This window comes from Ursus maritimus, unplaced genomic scaffold (genome assembly GCF_017311325.1).
Source record: "Ursus maritimus isolate PB19 unplaced genomic scaffold, ASM1731132v1 scaffold_3, whole genome shotgun sequence".
Classification (NCBI taxonomy): domain Eukaryota; kingdom Metazoa; phylum Chordata; class Mammalia; order Carnivora; family Ursidae; genus Ursus; species Ursus maritimus.
In genome coordinates this window covers 21064521-21088171 of record NW_024425563.1, presented here as the reverse complement: position 1 = coordinate 21088171, position 23651 = coordinate 21064521, and the positions used below count along the sequence as shown (strand labels likewise).

The 23651-nt window shown below is 41.8% G+C and overlaps 1 protein-coding gene and 1 long non-coding RNA gene across 8 annotated transcripts in view; one reads left to right on the top strand and one right to left on the bottom strand.

Annotated features, from left to right (window-relative positions):
- MKLN1 (muskelin 1) overlaps positions 1-23651 on the top strand; it is a 334164-nt gene that overhangs the window by 139666 nt on the left and 170847 nt on the right. The gene's annotated exons all lie outside the window — the stretch shown is intronic.
- The window catches only part of LOC121105806, a 41541-nt gene that overhangs the window by 16850 nt on the left and 1040 nt on the right, over positions 1-23651 (bottom strand). For 2 of the 3 annotated variants that reach the window (XR_005838509.1, XR_005838507.1), the window contains exon 2: positions 3270-3468. This is a non-coding gene — a long non-coding RNA (uncharacterized LOC121105806). Of the gene's footprint in view, positions 1-3269; positions 3469-9617; positions 9771-23651 lie in introns of all 3 variants that reach the window. The other variant, XR_005838508.1, reaches the window with a different exon arrangement.

Genomic DNA, 23651 nt, shown 5'->3' with positions numbered 1-23651 from the left:
TGAAGGGGCCCCTAGTCAGTCCATGACAGCCCCCTATCCTTCTCTGCCCTGCTCTGTGCCCCATGAGGCTGATACCATGATGATATGATCTGGATTCCATGGTGCACTGGCTTAATGTTGGGTTTGGCCAACGGGAGGCATCAGCAAGTATCAGAGGGCAGGGGGGAAAAGGGGTTGAGGTATTTCTTCTCCTTTCCTCCTTGCTTTAGCACCGTGGTCCAGCAGCAGCTGTGCCCCTTCACAGCTATAACCTCCTTCTGAACTCCTGTAAACATTATTTGTCTCCCTCGTCTCTTCAGTCCTGAGTTTCCATTCTTGCAGTCCTTAGGTGCCTTAATATTCCTCTTACGTGCCCCAAACCCTACCTACAACCTTGCAAGTCGTGTCTTCATCAGATTATTTTCAAAACCCCAGCTGAGCGTACCTTGAGTTTCCTGCCATGATCTTGTTGGATATAGATATGGAGAGGCAACGATTTAATTTCCAGAACAGACAGACTCAGGTTGCTTCAGTCTAAGTTTAAGCAATGACCAGTGGGAACTGGAAGGTGATTCAGCACACAATACGGCCATAGCAGCGGGGCTAGCTTGCCGCCTCTTCCGCAGTAAATAACCTGTTGCTCTGCACTGTAATTATTTATGACTGGGACTCTCTGCTTCTGCCGCCCTTGCTACTAAGTACTTTCTATTCTGTTCTCAATCTCACGGCTTCTATTGCATCATGGTTTCTGAGGCCACATGACTTCAGTTTTTTTCCTTTCCTCTGTGTATCATCTAGCTTCTGCCCAATGCTAACTGCTGACTCCCTCTCCGTATTTCATATTCAACTCCCCACAAAGGACCTGCGTGGGTAGACGGCTCACCACCAAGTACAGACTGTCGGGCAGAGCCTTCTTGGCAAGCCACCACATTGGCATAGGCTTATTGCCCTCGGTTAGGGACCTACTCCTGGAACAAATGGTTTTGTTTGGAATGGCAGAATAAGTTGATGAATAATTTGGTTTCCTGTCTATTAGAAACCTCAAGGGCGTTATAGATGTGACAGGTATTCTGATGGTTTCAGGCAGTTATCAAAATCCACAGGAATTCCTGTTGTCCAGTTGAGGATTAAGGCTACTTTTGAGCTATTCGTTCCAAGTCTTTTTATGGCCAAGGATCCTTTTAAATATCTTTATTTTCTTCCAGATAAACTGCACCTTTTTGGAGGTAATACACAAATTCTATCAGTTATAGTGAAAATACTGAAATTTATTATCAGCTATGATTATCTTCTAGAATACACTCTTGGACTCTTGGCTTTAAGCCAAGAGAATTTAGGAAGTGGTGGTTCCATTTAGAGAAATGGAGCCTGAAAATCTTCGCCTATGTTTCACAGAAAATAGAACTCAAACCTAGAATTAATACTAATGTTTTATTTAGGAGATGTAATCCTAGGGCAGTAAGAGTGAGAGAAAAAGGGAAGGGAGACACAGAAAGATGGGAAGCAATGCAAGATGGTGCCCGAACAATCTGCAGAGACAATAGGTACGCCTGTGTGTCCACACAGAATACCTCCAGGTGCTAAACAGTGAAACCTCGCTCAGGTTAGTTCTTGGGAGGCAGAAAGAAAAAGGAAATCCATCACTGTGGCTCCCTCCCATTTCCCACTGATCAAGATTCACCACACCAGGAGTTACTTTTCCCCACACTTTTAGGTTATGTAATATGGTCCCATTGTTAGTCTCTCAGCAAGCCACGTGCTCTCTAGTATGGCCTTTAATCCTGGTTGGGGAATACAGAGAGAAGCCAGAAATTCATGGTGTGAAGCTGGTGAGTCTGGTCACTTGGTGGCAGTCAAGGTGGGGACCAGGCTGGGAAAGTGGCAGATAAGTCCAGCCGTAGGTTGTGGGCCTACCTGGGCCCAAGGAAAGCAGGTCAGCTGCACAGTGGCAGAGACAGAGTAAGCAAGGAAATGATGACAAGAGAATCTGATGAGGCGCATAAGATGTGTCTGATATACTCAACATTACAAGGAAGGATATGGCTGAAACTTACAGGTATGTCTAAAAGGCCGCTGGAAATTCAGAACTGGAACTACCTCCAGAAAGACCGTGTTTTGAGAGTTACAGAAGGAATAACCACAGAAAATTATATTTCCAGACAGCATAGAACAAAGGAGGAGGAGCATGGGCTTTGGAGATAGGCAGAGCTGTGCTTAAATGGCAGCTGTGTACAATCTTGGGCAATTTTTAAAAATTTTTATTTATTTGAGAGAGAGAAAGAGCAAGAGTGGGGGCGAGGGGCAGAGGAAGAGGGAGGAAGAAGCAGACTCCGCACTGAGCCGGGAGCCTGACAGGGGGCTTGATCCCAGGCCCTTGGGATCATGACCTAAGCTAAAAGCAGATGCTTAACCGACTGAGCCACCCAGGCACCCTGATATTGGGCAATTTAACTTCATTTCTTAAAGCCTTAGTTTCTTTATCCATCACATGGGGATGATGATACTATATAGTTCATGCTTCTGAAGCATTTGGCACAATGCTACGTATACAGTAAATGCTAAGTAAACTGGCAATTATGATCATTAATATCATTCCTGGATGACTGTAGCCTTCCCAGGTTTCTCTTCTCCAGACTGACTCTCTCTCTTCTCCAGACTGACTCTGTCAGTACTGGTCCTAAGTACTCCTGGAGCAGGGTGGGTGGCTCATGCCACAGTCCTTTAATTCCTCTCCACGGCAGCTGCCTCTGGATCACTCCAACACTTGAAGTCATGAAGCCCCAGAGAAGGAGGGTGGCCCCCTACAGGGTGCTGACATATTAAGCCCCAAGAAAGCAGCACCAGTAACCCATTATTTTTGGTAGGAGACAGGACATATCTTAAATAGTCCATTTGCCTCTATACATTTTTTTTCTCCCTTTGAAGTAAGAAAAGAACGTTTTTTGGTCAAAACTTTGCCTTGGTGCCCCCAAGAAAGCACAGCCAGCTACTTAAGTGTTGCTAGGTCTTTACAATAAAAAAGTTCTTGTAAGATGTTAGAACAGAAGACATTCCTCTTTACACAAATGGTATTTGATGGGATATCATCTCCGGATTACACATATCAAGTTTTCTTTTTTTCCCAGAAGTTGAAATTCTTTTGAATTTGCATAAGCATATGAAATGCCAGATACTTTAAATACTTAAAGTATGTAAATGATTTGGAAATTTCTGGAACAACAACAGAAACAAACACATATCACGCTTCTGTTCAAAACCTCTATCACTCAGAACAAAACCCAAATCCTTACCAATGGCCTCTGATGACCTGTGGGAACTGGTCCCCCATAACTGGATCTCATCTCTTATTTCTAGGAGGCAGTATAGCATCCTTCGGTGCCTCAAAGCCCCCAAAGCCTCTGGAGACAGACTACTGAGTGCCCCAGCTGTCACTTGACAGTTCCATCATTTGGGGGTGGTTTGTTAACCTTCTTGCTTCAGTTTTGTCATCTGGTAAAAGAGAACAACAGTATCCACTTCACATAGTTGTTGGGAGGATTAGTTAATATTTTTAAGTGCTTAAAATACTGCTACTAGCAAGGACTAGCTGAGTGTTTGTTAGATAAATAAGACACTTCCCCTCCTTCACGCACTCCAGCTACCCCGGCCTCCTTGCTGTGCCTCCAGTAGGCCAAGCGCACTCCTGCCCAAGGGCCTTTGTATTTGCTGTTCTCCCTGATGGCCACCTGACCACTTTCTTCACCTCCTTTAAGTCTTTGCTCAAAAATATCACCTTATAAATGATGACGAGCCTATTCCAAATTGCTGTCCCCTCCTGTACACCCCTACTTTGTTTCTTTTTCTCATTAGCACATACCTACTTCTAATACGGTATAAAATTTGCAAATTTATTTGTTTTTCACCTATCTCCCCCAACTAAAAGGTAAATAAAGCAGGAATATTGAGGGTTTGTTTGTTCGTTGTTTTTTTTTTAGAGAGACAGGGCATGTGCGAGCAGTGGGAGGGTGCAGAGAGAGAGGAAATCTTAAGCAGGCTAGCATGCCCAGCACAGAGCCCAAGGGGCTCAATCTTATAACCCTGAGATCACGACCTGAGCTGAAACCTGGGCTCGATCTCATGACTCTGAGATCATGACCTGAGGTAAAATCAAGAGTTGGATGCTTAAGTGACTGAGCCACCCACGAGCCCCAAGAATATTTGTTTTATTCTTTGATGTATCCCAAGAGCCTAGAACATTGCATGGGACATAGTAGGTGCTAAATACTATTTGTGGGATGAATGAATACAATGTTTTCAGATGAACAAATTGAGTCTTTTTTAAAGATTGATTTGTAAATGAGCTTCCTAATATCCATGCAAAATGCAGAAGATCTCCCTAAAAGTTGTTCTCTTAAGTTGAATAGATATGATTTCCTTCCCACAATATTGTTTAAGAAATGGATTAGGGGGGGGCGCCTGGGTGGCACAGCGGTTAAGCGTCTGCCTTCGGCTCAGGGCGTGATCCCAGCGTTGTGGGATCGAGCCCCACATCAGGCTCCTCTACTATGAGCCTGCTTCTTCCTCTCCCACTCCCCCTGCTTGTGTTCCCTCTCTCTCTGGCTGCCTCTATCTCTGTCGAATAAATAAATAAAATCTTTAAAAAAAAAAAAAGAAATGGATTAGGGAACTTTTTTTCCCCCAAAGATATTTAAAGGTAAATCTTAGTTAACACTTAGGTTGAGCTATCTCTAATACCTAGGGAGCATATTCTGAATTAATGAAATTAATTACTTGCTAGTAGACTCTGTGGCACTGTCATTTATCCAACATGACCTAGAAGTTATCAGGATATGGAAAGAGAGAACTAATAGACACCCACTCTAGGTCAGGTAAGCAGCCAGGCTCAGACGTGGGAGGCAGGTATCCTCATCATTATAGTACAGATAAACAAACCTATGCCTACAGAGACCCTAGATCATATACCTGATAGGTGATAAAGACAGGATTCAAACCACCAGTTTACAAAATCCATACTCTTTCCAGTATCTCACTTTAAACTTCTGATTTCTCATTTGTAATATATAGTAACATTACTTAGGCACAGAGTTATTATGACATTTTAAATAGCATATGTAAAATAGTATACTCAGTAAATGACAGGGTGTTTTTAGTTTTTTTTTTTTTATGGCTGTACTTTAGAAACGATGATGAGACTTTTCCCATGGGAAACAATCACATAGCCTCCCCAGGGAGAAAATATAAGCCCTGACCTATGGGGACAGCAGAAGTAGGTCCTATGGGATAGATTAGTGGGACTAGTCACATTACATATTAATAAGAAGAATTTTAAATTCAATAAAACTTAAATACTTACTGTACTTTTTTTCATTAAGAGTTGACTTTAGGGACTCTCATTAGTCAAATTTGAGACAATCTGATCACCAAAATTTTGTTTGTATGGTTGTATAAAAATGATGGTTATATACAAAGAAAAAGCCACACATTCAAAGTGACTAAAAAGGGGGGAGGAAAGAAGAGATGGGGAAGGAAATAGGAAAACAAAAAACCTTCTTCTTTACAGAAGAATGCCAGCTAAATTATGAGGTTTAAGAAAAACACTGTTATGCAATTCCCAATGTAATGAACTCATTCAAAGACTATACGTGGATGGATAAAACCTTTGGGTGAAGGGTTGATGGGTGTTATAGGTTCAGTTGTGTTTCCCGAGAAAGGTATGTTGAAGTCCTACCCCCGGGACCCTAGAACGTGGTCTTTTTTTTTTTTTTTAAAGATTTTATTTATTTATTTGACAGAGATAGAGACAGCCAGCGAGAGAGGGAACACAAGCAGGGGGAGTGGGAGAGGAAGAAGCAGGCTCACAGTGGAAGAGCCTGATGTGGGGCTCGATCCCAGATCGCCGGGATCATGCCCTGAGCTGAAGGCAGACGCCTAACCGCTGTGCCACCCAGGCGCCCCTAGAACGTGGTCTTATTTGGAAATAGGGTCATTGCAGATGTAATCTGTCAAGATGAGGTCATCCTGGAATAGGATGAGACTCTAATCCAGTATGACTGGTGTCCTTGCAAGAGGATGGTCATGTGAAGATACAGAGACACAGGGAGGATGCCATGTGAATATGGAGGCTGAATTGAAGTGCACAAGCCAAGGAATGTCTGGGGCTACCAGAAGCTAGAGGAGGCGAGGAAGAATTCTCTCCTAAAAGTTTCGGAGGGAGCTCTGCCGACACTTCCAGCCTTCAGAACTATGAGATGATACATTTCTGTTGTGTTAGCCACCCAATTTGTGGTTACTTTGTTACAACAGCCCTAGGGAACTAAAACAATGGTAGGCAGGGTAGCAGTGCACCCAAGCATCGCTGCACATATCTAAAGAGTGGATACTTCATCAAGTATCACAACTTAACATCTCTAATAGTGGAACAACCTGATATTATTTTCCTCCTGATACGATGCTGTACGAGGTACAGGATATCACTTTGATAGACTGATTGCAATAGGCCCAGATTCTTTCCCTCCTTATCCGCACCCCTTGCAATGTGACTTTGCAGCAGCTCCCATCAAGAGGTAGAGTTTATTTCTCTGTCACTTGAATACAGGCTGGCTTTGTTATCTTGGTTGGCCAATATAATGCAGTTAAGTGATAGAGTACCAGTTCTAAGCCTAGGCCTTGATAGATGTTACACACTTCCACTTTTTTTCAGACCCTACCTCTTCCATGAGAATAGGCCAGGGCCAGCCTGCTAAGTGTGAAATGAATGGAGCTGAGCCCAGTCACCCCAGTTGACCAGGGATCCTAGACCAGCCAGCCCCCAGTCAATGTGCCAAATGACTACAGATCCATGAATGAGTCCAGCCAAAATCAGCTGAGCCCAGCCAGATCAGCAGAACTACCTAGTCAATGGTTGAATGCCCCTGAGTGTGGGGATGGGTTGGTATGCAGTAATAGCTAATCATTACAATGATCTATGTACTATTCTTGCCAAATATGTTCAAATGGAAGCTAATCATGAAAAAAATCAGAAAGTCCTGGAGTATGGAAAATTCTGTATTACAATCAGCTTGGGTATTACAAGTCCATGTCATGAAAAACAACAACAAAAAATGAGAGGAGACTGTTCTAGATAGACTAGAACAAGGTTTTTCAATCTCAACACTAATTGACATTTCAGGTCAGCTAATTCTTTGTTATGGGGCGTTGTCTGTGTATTGTAGGATACTTAGCAGGCATCCATGGTCTCTATCTGCTAGATGCCAATAGCACCCCTAGTCATGACAATGAAAAGCTGAATGTTCACTTTGGGGCCCTGGACTAGAGACAGAATCAAATGCAATGTATGAACCTTGTTAAGATCTTAGATCCAATAAAAAAAAAGATGGCCATAAAAAACATTTAGGACAATTAGAGAAATTTAAATGTGGAATTAAAGATATCAAATCATTAATTTTCCTGGGTCTGAAAATGGCATTGCAGTTATGCAGGAGAATGCCTTTATTCTTAGGAGATGTATGCGGAACTATTTTAGTGAACCATCATAAAGTATTCAACTTACTTTCAAATGCTTCAGTGCATAAAAATGTGTATTTATAGAAAGAGATACAGCACAGATGACAATTGATGAATCTAGGTGAAGAATATAAGGGCATTCATTCATTGTATCATTCTTTTGACCTTTGTGGGTTTGAAAATTTTCAAAATAAAGAGTTGGGAGTAAAAAAGTAGTTAACCTCATCTCCATTTCCTGACTTCTTAACTAATTTAATGTGATACAAAGAGTAGGCTTCTTCTAAATGAATCTGGGTGCTCATTCTGCATTGCTTGGACAATGAACTAGCTCGAACCAGGTATGGGGGGTTGGAGGCTGAGGAAAGGGGCTTTTCCCAGCCTGAGGAACTGTCCCCAAGCTCTGCTTTCCATGGGACCACCGGCTTCGCTTGTGTAACATCCCAGGGGCCCAAAAGTCTAGATGCTGGGCAGCTCGTGTGTTTCCCAGACAACTCTGGTAAAGAGCTGGCACTAAAGTCCAGGCTGCCTGATGCCAAGACAGTCTGATTATTCCTTTCACTGATAAGGCTTACTCTCACACTTACTTGCTCTATATAAAAAAAGAGATTAAAAGAGAGGCAGAGTTCCCTTCCCTGGAACACAAACCATTCTGTGGGGCCAGCAGGTCAGCCAGGGAGAATAAGAATCCTCCCTTCTCTTAATGACTTGGATTTTGTAAGTTTCCTCTTTTCATAGTAAAACCTAATTTTTTAACCTATACTATATGACATAGTGGAATTCAAATCAAACCCTGGTGCAATAAAGTGGCAACTGTAGCCAATCTCAAGTAGTAGGTCCCTAAGTTATCCACAACTTCTGTCTGACTTGGCTACAAATCGGAGGTTCCCATGACCTCCTACCCTTTGGATTCGATTATTTGCTAAAAGAGCTCACAGAACTCAGGGAAACAATTATGTTTACCAGATTATTGTGTAATAAAGGATAATGTAAAAGATATAGATGAACGGCCAGATGAAGAGATACATAGGGCAAGGTCTGGGAGGGTCCCAAGTGCAGGATCTCCTGTCCCTAATGAGTTGGGTTGCATCACTCCCAATAGCTGGATGTGTTCACCAATCTGGAAGCTCTCTGAACCCCATATTATTGGGATTTTCATGGAGGCTTCATCACATAGGCATTATCAATTATTAACTCCATTTCCAGCCCTTCTCCCCTCTCTGGAGAATGAGGGGTGCAGCTGAAAATTCCAAGCTTATAATCATGGCTTGGTCTTTCTGGGGACCACCCCCTATTCAGGAGCTATCTAGGAGCCCACCTCCTTAGAACAAAGGACACTGCCAGGAAATTCAAAGGGATTTAGGAACTGGTGTCAGGAAGTGGATCAAAGACCAAATATTAGGACAAAAGATGCTCCTAGTGCTCTTATCACTTAGAAATTTAACAAGCGCTTTAGGAGCTCTGTGCCAGGAACTGGGGGTTAGAAACCAATATATATTTTTTCTTTTTTTATAGAGAGGGGAGCAGCAGGGGAGATGGAGAGAGAGAGAGTCTTAAGCAGGCTCTATGCCCAGCGCAGAGCCTGACTCGGGGCTCAATCTCAAAACCCTGAGACCATGACTCGAACCGAAATCAAGAGTTGGACGCTTAACCGACTGAGTCACCCAGGCACCCCCAATATATATATTTTTTCTGTTATCTCACAGTAGGGCACTGTATATTATATGGTCTGCTTTGTGTAAAAATGGTGTATATATGTGCTTATGTGGAAAGACTACACAAATAGTTAACAGAAATAATAATAATAATAATAATAATAATAATAATAGTTAACTTTTTTGGAAGTTTGAATTTATTTTTATGTTGGTATGGTGTCTTACTTCTACAATGAAATAAAATACACAGATTGTGCCCTGAAACATCTTTCAAAATGTCAATCAGTATCCCTTCTGATACTTCTGTAGAAAAAATATTTTAATTACTGAAACAGGATGAGGCTGTATGTGGGAAACTCGATTTTAGCTGGGGATGCAAGTATTCAAATAATACTGATTCATTACAACTAGTTGTATGATTTTTAGAACTTGGGAAGGCTGGATCAGAGCAATTACTAACTTTCTTAAGTATTGGTCACTCACCCTTCTCAAATTACTCAGGCCAAGTCTTCAGCAAGACTCCAACTGGAACACAACAGTAGCCCAGCAAGGATAAAACAATGTAACAAGAAATTTTTTTTCTCCTTCTTCCTTCTTCCCTCTCTCCTTCTTCCTTCTTCCCTCTCTCCTGAGTTTCTTCAGGGACATGGAATGGAAGACACAAACCTTATCCAAAAGTACCACAAACATGGGGAAAAGTTGCAAAGATGCATGAATAATTCTTGTTCTTTGTAAATGCACCGTATCTGCGTCTGGCAGCTCCTCTTTAAAACACCCAAGGTACTCATCTGAGAGGACAGCCTCTATCAGGGGAACATTTTCTGTTCCCAGTGAAGTGGCACATTCAGTTCTTGGTGCAGCCTCACTTCGTTCCTATTAGTCATTTCACAGCTGTATCTTGGGAAGAGAAAACCTCAAAAACTTTTGGCTGATTTCACTAAACTAAAAACAAGACCTTCCCCCTTTTCTCAGAGTTCCCGTTTGTTTACAAATTTCAAGTCAATAGAACATGTCTGTTTTTGTGGATATTTCTCCCATATGTTTTAGTTGTCTGCTGATCTATCTACACCGTTTCCACTCTATTTGTGTATCTAGATTTGTGGCCCTGACATAGCGGGTGGATGTTGGCCCACCCATCCCAGTTTGTCATTGAATTGATGGTGCAATTTGTGTTTGATGGCTTATGATTCTAAGATTGTTCAGGGACACTGCTTAAAAACACAGGTCAACTACCAAGTGACACAATGGATTTGATCAAGGTTTGTTTGTTATTTTTTAGGTTGTTTAAGGACATTAGATGAATGCATAAATTTGTTACTGCAGCGTTGCTATGAATACTGAAGATGCATATACCGGGATTATCATTGTAGGTTGGTTTGTGACAGCCGGCCCTGATTTCCTTATTTCCTCCAGAAGATACTTTGAACAATTATTTAAATGCCTCCTCTCTGCAATTACAATAATAATGATAATGATGATTTTGCAACTGAATATGCAATTCAGGGTGCATACACTCTACTGTTTTTAGCTTGTTTCTCTTTTTATAGCGATGTCAGCTACTGTTGTCGGGGTTACTGAAGAACAAAGAACCATTTTTGTATTGAGGGTCACTGAACTACATGAAAAAAGTAACCTAAAGCCAATAAAGGAAGTTACAAGAAAAATAATTATTATAGATAGTATTTAAAGAATGCTAACTATGAGCAAGTTTTTTTTCCTCCTCAGAGAGACAAATATAGCATTTTCAGAACTTAATTGCTTTTATTTTTATTTATTTAAAGTCATCGCTACACCCAACAGCCTAACATGGGACTTGAAGTCATGACCTCGAGGTCAAGTGTTTCACACTCTACCGGCTGAGCCAGCCAGGCACCCCAGAACTTATCTGCTTTTAAAGTTAACAACAGGGGCGCCTGGGTGGCATAGCGGTTAAGCGTCTGCCTTCGGCTCAGGGTGTGATCCCGGTGTTCTGGGATCGAGCCCCACATCAGGCTCCTCCGCTATGAGCCTGGTTTTTCCTCTCCCACTCCCCCTGCTTGTGTTCCCTCTCTCGCTGGCTGTCTCTATCTCTGTTGAATAAATAAATAAATCTTTAAAAAAAAAATAAAGTTAACAACAAATACCTTATTTAGTAATTATAAATACCTAACAATGTTTTTGTTCTATGGAATAGTCCATTAAGGAGAAGCAAGTGGAAAAGATGAAAGAGAGGAGAGGTAAGTGTTGTAGGTTAGAGGGAGATGATAGGATGAAAGAAGTCAAGTCAGATGCAGAAGGAATAGGGAGATGCAGAGGGGAGTGAGAGCAACAAGGGGTAAGAGGAGCAGGACAGAAAGACTGATAGTGTGGGAGAGCAGCTGAAGGAGACAGGTAGGAAGAGAGGGGAAGAGAAAAATGGGTAAAGAAGGAGGAGAGGAAAAACACTTAGTGTGGGGGATTGCTCTTTTTTTAAAAAAATTATTTATTTATTTGAGAGAGAGAGCATGGGGGAGGTGCAGAAGGAGAGAGACAGAGAATCCCAATCAGACCCCTCCACCACTGAGCACGGAGCCCAATGTGGGGCTTGATCCCATGATCCCTGAGATCATGACCTGAGGCAAAACCAAGAGTTGGATACTCAACCGAGCCACCCAGGTGCCCCACAGTGTGGGAGATTTAAAGAAGTATATTTGTTTGCTTTTAGGATGAATGTGGGGTCTCTAGAGTGTGGCATGTACACCAGCATCACCTGTTACCATTTCTCTTTAAAATACCAATTAACCGTTGTTCACAACTTTAAGTACCCAAGTCATTTTAATTGTAGACCTGGTTGACAAAGTGGGAAAGTCGAAATGGAAATCTTACAACCAAGTGGATGTCCAAGCTAGCTGCCATTGCAGCATCTGGTTCCTTGATGCTTACTTCTCGGGAAAAATTCCAAATGGAGAAGGAGAGCTTAGCTATCAGGTACCAACAACTTCCTGCTAAGACATATGGAGGAAAAGTTCCCAACCCTGGTGGCACATAGAAATCTTTTGAGGAACTAAAGGCCTGGCTGGCGGAACCAGCCCTGGGCCAGCACCTTTGGTAAATAAATCCACATCCATGATTTTAAGGGAAAGAAAAAAAAAAGAAACCTTTTGAGAAACTTAAAATTAATATACCAATGCTTAGGTCCCACCCCTAATATGTCACTGTTTTGGGATGTGATGTGGGGATTTTTACAAGTTTCCCATGGGATTCCAATATGCAGCCAAGAATGAGAGCCACTGCTTAGAGGAATCTCTCTGAATGTGCTCACCAGAGAATCCCAGTATAATGCTGGCTATTTTTGGGGCTCTGAAAGCAGTGACCTAAACATTAAATTGCATAAAATTAGACCAAAGGCCAGAGGTTCTCAACCTTTGTGCTATGTGTTTAGTAACTGACATTGCTGGAAATTGGTTGTAGAGTTTGGGGGGGGGGGGATAATTTTGAGCTTGTATGGAAATATAGAGGAAGAAAATAAAATTATCAATATAAGAAAGGTTTCTATAAAAATCTGCATTTGAGACATGTTTTGGCCCAATTCCAACATTATGAGAACATCTGGTATCTCTATGAAGACAAACTTCAGTTGACCTCCTGAGATTGATCTGAGCTGTTGGGGAACCAGGAGAACTGGTTTGCTTCTTCTCTGTTTGTTTGTTGTACTAAATAGCTCAGCTGAGTCCCTTGTCCCACAACATCCCTGTTGCCTTACTCTCTGACCTGCTCTACATGCTGGATCTGGTTCTTTTTTCTAGTGCAGAGCCACCTAGAATTCACGGTCCCTGTGCTCTCCTACTTCTGTCATTCCACAGTTCCCTGTTTCAGTTGACACTGAAACTTATTTAACCTGCCCATCCCCTGTGCTGATATTCTAATGCAGAAAACATAAAGGGAGAAGCTGTCCCCAGTCAGCGATCCTTTCATGTCAGGTAACAGATGCATATTTCTATTTAAAGTGGCTTTCTGGACTGTAAGTTTCCTAGACCAGGAAGGGATTCTCCCATGACGATTTTCATGTGAAACAGGAAAGAAGGGTTGCCTTGAGAAACCTGCAGGGGCCAATACCTGTAGGCCTACTCTAGATGATTCTATTATATTGTGGGTATAGCTTTAATTAGAAAAGATATTTGGCCTGTGGCCTTATGCAGCCAATGCTTCTGGTAACCACCACTATGGCCACTATCATTACTTTCTGATTTATATTTATGTGCTAATCCTTTCTGGCTACTTTGTATATTTAACCCATTTACTATTTGACTAGTTGACTGTGAACTCCTTAATAGCCAGGTATATTCCCAGTATCTGGCACATAGTAGATGTCCAATAAGTACTTACTGAGTGAATGGATGAAAGTTGCAGCCATCCAGGCAATGAAGGTGAGAGCAAGCATGATGAAGCAGGGAGGAAATGAGAGGAGCCTGTTCCATTTTCTCCTTCACAAAAACCAGAGTGAGGCCCTGATGGTGACGGTGGGGCAGACGCATAGACAGGTCCTGACTGAAGAATCCCCTAAACCTCGAACATTTCTACCCAGAGGGGTGGGATCATTTTTTCTGAGCCGATTTCACTTTTCCCAAAAGGACTTCTGGTTTTCAAATACACTAGGAGTCGGTGTTAATTGCTTTTTGGAATATTATTTTGTCAGCCTCATTTAGATGTGGTAATTTGCAAAGCAATCCCCAGCAGTTGACAGTTCATCCATAGCTGTGTGGTGTTCAGACATTTCCTGGGATTCCTGCCCACCTCCCAGGCAGCTGGCAGTGTTCGCCGAACCAGGATATGTGCTCACCTGGGATTAACTTGGATCCCGTAGCACATGTTGTGTCTGGGATTTTTAGAATTCTGGAAGGGTGAAGGCCCAACCTTACTTAATCCAGAAAATAAAAGTACAGTAACTCGTAATTTAAGAATAAGCAGGCACTTTACATCACTGAGTCCACACTAGGTCGAAGAGGAAATTGCAGCTCTGACAGATTCCCTAACAAGGTCAGCTGGCTGGTAGCTGGGAGGCTGGGTGGAGAATCTATATTCTTGGTGTGGTACCAAACCGAGAGCTGGGGTCTTCTGCATTTATGCCTGTGTGGATATAACTGTTTAAGTTACTACCGTTGACCCTGGAATAACACGGGTTTGAACTGCATGGGTCCGCGTATATGCAGATTTTTTTTTTTTTAAAGAAATACAGTACAGTACTGTAAATGTATTTTCTCTTCCTTGTGATTTTAATAATGTTTTCTTTCTCCAGCTTACTTTAGTGTAAGAATACAGCGTAAAATACACATACAAAATATGGATTAATTGACTGTTTATGTTATCAGAAAGGCTTCCAGTCAACAGTAGGATATATGCAGTTAAGTTTTTAGAGAGTCAAAAGTTATATGTGGATTTTTGACTGCAAGAGGGTGGGGACGGAGGTTGTTGCCCCTAACCCGGCTTCAAGGGTCAACTGTATTTGTTTCTTTTTGAAGCTCTTGGCCAGAGACTTCCTGGTCCTCCTTCACACATGCTTCAAGGTCACAGTTCAGACCAAAGTGTTTAAAAAAAAAAACAACTAGGCACTTATGAGATGACGAATCAGCCAGTTCCTGCACTCCCTGTGTCTCAGCTCCAACGAAGCTCAGCGAACCAAGGGAGGGATAAAGCGGTGTCTAATACCAGGAATTTCTAGGCTTGGATGCCAACAGGCAAAAGGACGAATTCTGTTATCTCCAGCAGGCTGAGGCTGTGGCGGCTGCTGCTGCCATCTCCTGGGAGCAGACAGACCTGAGCTTCCCACCTGAAGCTAGTCTCAGTGTTCACCTGAGACCTGCGCAGAGGCCCCATTGGGGCTAGCTGAAGTTCCTTTGTCCTAAGAAATAAAGGGGATATCCCCTTACTTACAAAGTGCTGGTATTTGCTTTTCATCTGCTCCTTTCGGCAGTGTTGTGCTCAAATAATTCCAAACAACAATAGCAAAGTTGAAATGAGTTAATACAGCAAGCATGAGAGAACAGAATCAAGGTGGCGGCAGAACTATTAGTTTTAGGAATATATCACGTATTTCTCTTGGCCTTCTGAATCCTGAATGTATACATTTGAGAATTGTATAATAGGGCACATGTGAGTTTGGTGAATCTTGACCTCCAAGAATCTGAGTTTACTTGCAGGGCTGCTGTGAGGATTCACTGAGATATTGCATGAATATTCCTGGTATGCAAGAAATGCTCAGTGGGAATTATTTTGGGGCAAATTCTAATCCCCATGATGATTTTCTTCATTTACTAACCAAAAATGGATGGATAGCCCCCATACCTTTAATTCTTTCCAGTCTTCTGATCTATAGATGATTCCTAAGGAAACTCCTTTAATTTTTAAAAAATATAATCATAAATTAGTGCTATGTTTGTGTTTTCTTCAGATTCTTATGTTGAAGCCCCTACTCCCTGATGTGATGGTTTTAGAAGGTGGGGCCTTTAGGAGGTGATTATATTTTGATGAGGTCATGAAGGTGGAGCCTCTTGATAGGATTAGGGCCCTTGTAAGGGGATGAGACCAGAACTCTTCTCTCTGCCATACAGCAAGGAGGCCGCCATCTGCAAACTAGGAATAAGGCTGTAGACACCAAATCTACCGGTGCCTTGAGTTTGGACTTCCCAGCCTCTAAGTGTTAGAAATAAATGTTTGTGGTTGAAAATTAATAGAGGAAAACCTCACTGAAGGAGACAGAGGACAGACATACCACTCAGTGTCAGTTACAGGAAGAATTGTCAGTTACACTCTCCCAACAGAAGTGTCAACTACAGACTCCAACAGAAGAATCATCACCAGGAAAGAATCATCAATTACAGGTCCCAACAGGGAAAAGATGTACATTGTATCTCCTATAAGACATTGACTTCCTCTGCAACTCAGCTAATGAGAAGTCATCACCCTGAACTCTTTCTTTTCTCCAATGGACTTTCATTCAAAACAATCCTTTCCAACTTCTTTCTTTTTCAAATACATATCCCTCTCCTTTGCCTGTTGGACTTGTCTATGGTTTTACCGTAGCTTGCATGTCCTGAACTGCAACTCTCTGCTATTTCTGAATAAATTGATTTTTGCTGGCAAAATAACTTTTATTTTTAAGGTTAATAGCTATTTAAGCCACGTAGTCTATTGTATTGTTGTTACAGTAGCCCAAGCTAACTAAGACAAAAACTGGTACACAGAAGTGGGCATGCTGGGGCGCCTGGGTGTCTCAGTTGTTAAGCGTCTGCCTTCGGCTCAGGGTGTGAACCCCGAGTCCTGGGATGGAGCCCCGCCGTATCGGGCTCCTCCGCTGAGAGCCTGCTTCTTCCTCTCGCACTCCCCCTGCTTATGTTCCCTCTCTTGCCGGCTGTCTCTCTCTCTCTCTGTCAAATAAATAAATAAAATCTTAAAAAAAAAAAAAAGAAGAAGAAGTGGGCATGCCGCTGTAATAAATACCCAAGAGTGTGGAAGCAGCTTTGGAAGTGGGAAATGGGTAAGGGCTGGAGTTTGGGGGTACACGCTGGAAAAACTCAGTAATGCTGTGAAGGGACTACCAAAGGTGATTCTGGCGAGAGCTCAGAAGGAAGACAGCTGGAGAGAATGCCTTCTATTTTTTAAGAGAATACATGAATAGAATGTTGCTAGAGATATGGACATAAAGGCCATTCTGGCTTCAGACAGAAATGAGGAACATGTTATTGGAGACTGGAGGAAAGGTGATCTTTGTCATATAGTGGCGAAGAATTTGGCTGATTTGTGTTCTTGTTCTTGTGTTCTGTGAAGGTAGAATTTGCAAGTGATGAAATTGGTATCTAGCTGAGATTTCTAAACAAAGTGTTGAAGAAGTAGCTTGGTTCCTCCTGACTACGTATAGTAAAATGAGAGAAGAAAGATATGAGCTGATGACGGAACTGTTATGCAAAAAGGAACCAGAATTTAAAGATTTGGAAAATTCTAATCCTGCCCACACTACAACAAAATGAGAAAGCATGTTTGAAGAGAACACTAAAGGTATGGCTGGCTGACCATTTGATGAGGAGGCTAGTGTGGACATGAACCACAGACCTAATCAGCCACCTCAGCAAGGATCCTTCAGTGTGAACTGAAGGGGATGGACAAGGATGGAATGAAGAAAGGCTGTTGGATGTCTTGGATTTTACAGGACCAGGACCACAGAGCTATTTGGTTGGAACATAAGCTATTCTTTAAGACAGGGAAAGAATGACCCTAAAAACAATTCAGAGATCAGGGGTGCCATCAGGGTTTCAAAAGCGGAGGCTATCACCTCTGTTACAACAGGCCAGATGGGTTTCACCCACAGCTCTGGGGCGGGACTACCCAGAGCCCTGGGGGTGTGACCACCACCAGGTAGAACCCTGGGGGGGAGGGGTTTCTCTGGCCTGGCAGAGCAGCAGTGGCAGGGCCACCATCCCAGGAGGTCAAAAAAGCAGTACTAAAGGCAGAGCAAGGGGCCAAAGGGGATTATTCTCAGCCTTTAAGATCTCACAGAGTTTGCCTTGCTTCCATGGGACTCATCCCTCCTTCCCTCTTTCTCATGTCTTCCATTTGGAATGGGAACGTCTATCTTGTGCCTGTCCTACCACTGTATTGTGGAAGCACTTAATTTACTTGGTTTCATTGGTTCATAGCTGGAGAGGAGTTATGCCTCAGGATGACTCTCAACCATATCTGATTGAGATGATATTTGGATAAAACTTTGGACTTCAGACTTTATGCTGGAATGAGCTAAGACTTTTGGGGCTGTTCGGATGAAATGAATGTATTTTGCATGAGAAAAGGACATGCATTTGGGGGGGCAGGGGCAGAAGCAAGAAGGTGGATGTCTGCAAATCAGGAGATGGGCTCTCATCAGATGCTGAATCTACTTGCACCTTGATTTTGGACTTCCCAGCCTCCAGAACTGTGAAAAATAAGTGTTTGTCATTTAAGCCACAAAGTTAGTGGTATTTTTGTTATAGCAGACTTAATTGCCTAAGACAATTAGTGAGAAGAAATTCAGGAGGAGCTAAGACATACAGTTTAGGAAATATTTGAGTATCTACTATGGGCTAGTTACGGAGGATAGAAAGAAGAATAATGTAGGTGCAGTCCCAAAAAGTTCCCATTAATTACATGAAGAAAAAAGTCACTGAGAATCAGGTACTTGGGTTATGGATTCAGATCTGCAAAAGGCCAGTTGTGTAAACGACCTTAGACATGACATCTAACATATTTGGGTATTAGTTTCTTCATCTGTTGCCTAATATTGTAAAAGGAGATTCTTCCATTTACAGCAGAGTTTGCCTAGGAGATAGCACACCGAATATTGTATTGTGCTTCTACTTTCCTCAACACCTAAAACTGTTAAAGAAATCATGAACTTTGCACAACCCTGGGTCAGCTAAAGTAAGACCCTTACAGGACCTATCTGAAGATTTATTTCCTCCTGACCACTGAAGTATGAGGCTTGCTTTAACTAAGCATGTACAAAGCTGTTGATTTATTCCAGCTCATTTAGAGGGTATATTTTAATCTTTAGTGAACATAAGAATCACGAAACCCCTTCCCTACAATTAAAAACACCTTCTCTTCCCTCTTAGCCTGGTGTGTTCCTTTGCCTGGAAAGAAATAAATCAGCCAAATTTGTTTTGCTTTCTAACTCGTGGTGCTTAACTCTTTTTTATTTGACAACATCTTATATCTTATATCTGAATAATACTTCACAGTTTACTATGTTTCTTACCCCTTGAGAAGAACAGGACCAGCTTTTGAACCAAAGAGATTCTGGCTCTGGCACTGACTGGCTACAGCTCCTTAGATAAGTTATTGTATCAGTGAAGGTCCCAGCTGGAAACAGATGGCATTCTCAAGTTGGGCAATGTAAGAAGTTTAATAAAGGAACTATTTAGAAAAGTGTGAGAACACATCAGGAAACCACAGGAAGCAAGGGGTGGGAGTGGTTACTGGAACCCAGAACCAGAGAGAGCTGTGTGGAGAGACCATTTGGGAAGAGGACTTGTGACCTTTGGTCAAAAAGGCCAGTTGGCTCAGAGTGACCTTACAGGCAGGTGTCAGGGGAAGGAATCCACCCACCCCACTCTCTTTTGTCCCGCACATGTGAAGAAGCAAACCAAAGACAACAAGTATTTAACCTTTCTAAGTCTTACTTTTCTCATTTGTGAAAGGGGAATAATAATATTTATATCTCAGAGTTTCTCTGAGAATTAAATGAGAACTCACGTCACCTCACAGTAGATAAGCTAAGCACTTAATAATTGTTCTCTTCCTTCACTTGATCTTCAAAACCCCCTTGTGAAGTAGACAGGATAGGTTTGATTAAATTCACTTTATAGGGGTGGAAAATGAGACTCAGAGAAGTTATGTGACTTTCCCAAGGTCTCATGGCTAGAAAAGTACCAGACCTAGGAACAAAAACTCAGATTTTCAACACATACTCTAGGTTTCTTTCCATAGACTATTCTCGTGCCCCTACATACTCTTCCGCAGAAGGCTGCTACCGATGGTTTCTTCTATCTAGAGCTGCTATACCTGGAGCGACAGTGCCTCTGCTACTCAGAGAAAAATTTATTGACTCAGGAATCAGTGCCAAATATGCCTATAAGGTGACTAGATGTAAGACTCTGACCAATACAGATTCTCCATATTACATCCTTGGCAATTCCACTTGGATATCTATTAGGCATCCCCAAATAGTATATTGATGTCAGAATTTTTTTTTTTTTCTCTTTTGTACCTCTTAATCCTCCTCACCCATTTCACCCATCCCCTCATCAACCTCCCTTCTGGCCACCAGTTTGTTCTCTGTATTCAAGAGGGTTTGTGTTTTTTTGTTGCCTTGTTTGTTCATTTGTTTTTTTAGATGCTACATATAGGTGAAATCATACAATATTTGTCTTTCTCTGACTTATTTCACTTAGCATAATACCCTGTAGGTCCATTCATGTTGTTGCAAAAGGCAAGATTTCATTCTTCTATACATGTATAAACCACAGCTTCTTTATTCCTTCATGTATCAGTGGACACTTGGGCTGCTTCTATTTCTTAGCTATATAAATAATGCTGCAATAAACATAGGGGTGCATGTATCTTTTCATTTTTTTTAAAGTAAGTTCTACACCCAGTGTGCGGCTTGAACTCACGACCCTGAGATCAAGAGTCACACGCTCTACTGACTGAGCCAGCCAGGCACCCCATGTATCTTTTCAAATTAGTGTTTTCATTTTCCTTGAACATATACCCAGTAGTGGAATTACTGAATCATATGATATTTCTATTTTTAATTTTCTGAGGTACATCCATACTGTTTCCTATAGTGGTTGTACCAATTTACATTCCTACCAACCATGCACAAGGGTTCCCTTTTCTCCACATCCTTGCTGATACATGTTATTTCTTGTCTTTTTGATACTAGCCATACTGACTGGTGTGCAGAGATATCTCATTGTGGTTTTGATTTGCATTTCCCTGATTAGTGGTGTTGAGCATCTTTTCATATGTCTCTTGGATATTTGAATGTCTGAATTCAGAATTCTCAATTCCTTCTACCTTGAAACTGTTCTAAATCTTCCCCTTTCAATAAAAGCATCACTATCTACCCAGTGATGCAAACCCCAAACCCAGGAATTTTCCTTCATTCCTTTTCTGCCTGCCTTCCCTCCCTCACCAGCAAGTCTAGTTGGCTTTACTTCTAAAATATGTCCCAATTCAATCTCTATTCTCTGTTTCCTCTGCTAGTCCAAGCCACCACCATTTCTTGCCTGGCTACTATAATAACCTCCTCTCAAGTCTCCTCACGTCAACTCTTCCCTCTCTCCAACCCATTTTCTGTTTTGCAGAGTGAACTTTATAAAATGTAAAATGGATCACGTTTCTCTTTCTCCTTGGCTTGGTCCCTGCATAGGTCTCTTCTTCATAGTTCCATGTCATGGTTCCTTACCATACCTACTTTTCCAACTTCACTCTCCCCCATCACAATGCTCCAGCCATACTTTCTATTCTTTGAACACACCAACCCCTTTCCTGTCTCAGGCCCATTGCAGTTGTTTATTCTCTCTGCCTAGAATGTTTTTTATCCAGCCTTTGTATGCCTGGTACTATCTTACTATATAGGTTATTAGCTTAACTATATAACTTCTTAGAGAAGTTTTCCTTTACCATCCAATCTAAATATTACTCCAGTGTAGTCTTTTCTTAGTACTCAAAATGCACAGACTAAAATGATCTAGTTGACTTATTTATTATATGTGACCCTATCAGAATGTAAGCTCCATGAAAGCAGGGCCCTTGTCTGGCTTGTTTGTTTATCCTAGCACCTAGGCAAGGGCTGGTACATCACAACCTCTTAATAAATTTTTTTTTGTTTAAATAGGAAAAGATAGGGAATGGCGACAAACCAAATACAATCAGTTACTTTCTCTGGTAAGTATTTACTATGAGAAGCATACTGAGAAGGCATCAGAGAGTAAAAGATGATTGCTTTTAAGGGATGACAAGATGACTAGGTCACTGGAGCTGTTGATCTCTGAAAATAATGATCCATTATTCAGTTCTCCATGAGGCCATCAGTATGTCCCAGTCTTTGAAGTGTGGGGGACCTAGAAGGACTAAATGGCTGCTGACAGTTTCCAGGCCTTCCCTGTGTATCCTTACAATGAACGCTATCACCTAAGGCAATGCCCCAAAGGCAGAGGAGGACATACAGCTACATCTCTAAGACATGTGAGCTACTTGTAGATCCTTGTAGATTTTGAAATTTTTTTAGTCTTCTATTTTATCTTAACATTTACATACATTTTGGGTTCAGTATAGTACCATATCTATATTTATGTTAACATATGAATACTTTAAATTATTGTACTATTTGTAAAGTCTTTGCTGCAGGAAAGCCATGCTATCCTGGGTCTTTACATTCTCCATGGCAATCACACCTCAGGGATGCATGTTTGCTGTCTGAGAAGTTCTGGCATTCTCTTTCCTTTGCAACCCAAGTTCCCTTTTAGTGTAATGTATTTGTTCTTCAATAAATATTTATTGAGTACCTGCTATGTACTAGACATTCTCATAGGACTGAGGATACAACTGTGAACAAGATATGCATAACTCTTACCTGCATGGGAGTTATAGTTTACGGAGAGAGAATAGGAAAAAAAGATGACATTAAAATATATTGCAATATTTGCTAAGATAAGGAGGGAAACTTAGGGTGCCAGGGGGAAATATAGAGAATGGCACCTAACCTCAAAATAGGTGATGAGGAATGATTTTCCAGAATGAAATGATCTGAAAAATGAGCAGGATTTAGTCAAGTGAAGAATAGTGGAGAGTACTCCTGGCTTGGCTTAGACTAAGCCCTGGAGGCCAGAGAGAGCACAGAACTTCATAGGAGCCCATTCGGTGTGTTAGTTTAGTTTGGGAGGAGTAAAGCTTATAAGGGAGAGAGAAGAGAAAAGGCTGGATAGACAATCAAGGCAGGATATTAAAGGCCTCTGCTAAGGGATCTCCATATTACTTAAATGGAATATAAAGTCACTGAAAGTCATCTCAGGAAGAACTGGCTTAAACTGTTTTTTGTTTTTTTTTTTAAAGATTATTTATTTATTTATTTGACAGAGATAGACAGCCAGCGAGAGAGGGAACACAAGCAGGGGGAGTGGGAGAGGAAGAAGCAGGCTCCCAGAGGAGGAGCCCGATGTGGGACTCGATCCTGCAACACTGGGATCACGCCCTGAGCCAAAGGCAGATGCCTAACGACTGCGCTACCCAGGCACCCCTAAATTGTTTTTTAAAAAGGATCACTCAGGGGGCACCTGGGTGGCTCAGTTGGTTGAAAATTCGACTCTTGATTTTGGCTCAGATCATGATCTTGGGGTTGTGACATCTAGCCCCATGATGGGCTATGCATTCAGCACAGAGTCTGCTTGAGATTCTCTCTCTCCCTCTCCTTCTGCACCTCACCCCCTCTCAAATAAATATATAAAATCTTAAAAAAAAATAAAAGGATCATTCAGAAACCATAACTCTATGTCTGGAAAAGAACAAAGGCTCTACTTACATTAGGGTAAGAGGTGTAGTTAGCAAATTCGGGGCCCCTAACTAATGCAACTGAGTCACCACTTAATCTTTTCCCCTTAAAGTATCTCTTTCCCTGAAAATTAACCACTAAGCATTGTTGGGACTAAACTTCCCTGGCCTCTCCCTTTGTCTCTAGACTCCCAACTTAAGTCACTGGGGTCACAGCATTCCCTCAAGGAACAAATACTTTTCCAACATGCTGCAACACCCAAAGCGCATGTGATTTTAGAAGTAATCATATTGTGGGTTTTTTTCCCCCAAAGATATTTATTTATTTATTTTGAAGTAATCTCTACACCCCACGTGGGGCTCGAACTCACAACCCGGAGATCAAAAATGGATGCTCTCTTGATTGAGCCAGCCAGGCGCCCCCTTTTTGGCATTCTTGATCTGATATGCCAGCAAAGGCCACTACTAAGTTTTCCC